Source organism: Primulina huaijiensis, chromosome 4, assembly GCF_012295235.1.
Source record: "Primulina huaijiensis isolate GDHJ02 chromosome 4, ASM1229523v2, whole genome shotgun sequence".
NCBI classification, from domain to species: Eukaryota; Viridiplantae; Streptophyta; class Magnoliopsida; order Lamiales; family Gesneriaceae; genus Primulina; species Primulina huaijiensis.
In genome coordinates this window covers 906,771-907,337 of record NC_133309.1, presented here as the reverse complement: position 1 = coordinate 907,337, position 567 = coordinate 906,771, and positions in this window count along the sequence as shown.

Genomic DNA, 567 nt, shown 5'->3' with positions numbered 1-567 from the left:
GCTCCAAAAGTTCAATTTTTGTATGGATTTTTGTGCTACTTTAAATTCAGGGGCAGAGTCACATGCTTGTTTACCCTGGCTGACTCAATTTTTTTAAAAAAAAATGTATATGTAAATTTTGTATAATTTTGGAATAATATGATATTAGCTCGAGTAGATCAATTTAAAATATTAAAAGATTCTAAAGTTTAAAATTTCAGTCCGAGCAGAACCATATTTTTTGTTTCACCACTGTTTAAATTATATTTTGTTGTGTTTGAATTGGTTGATTTCATTGATATGTGCAACCGTGGATTTTTTGGAAATAGATGTGAAGTGGACTTTAAAGTTCTTTGTCTTTTTTGCGTTTTCTTATTTACTTGTGAAGTTTATAATTTTTGTTGGTTTTATTTAGAAAACGGAAATTTTTGCATTTTAAAGTTCTTTCATTTATTTTATTATAATTAATGAGATAATTTTTGAGTGGTTCACGTTTTCAAGAAGTACTCTATTATTTGAAATATCATTTTTTTTTCTTCTGAATATATTGTAAGGATATCTATTGACAAAGAAAATTTAATATATATT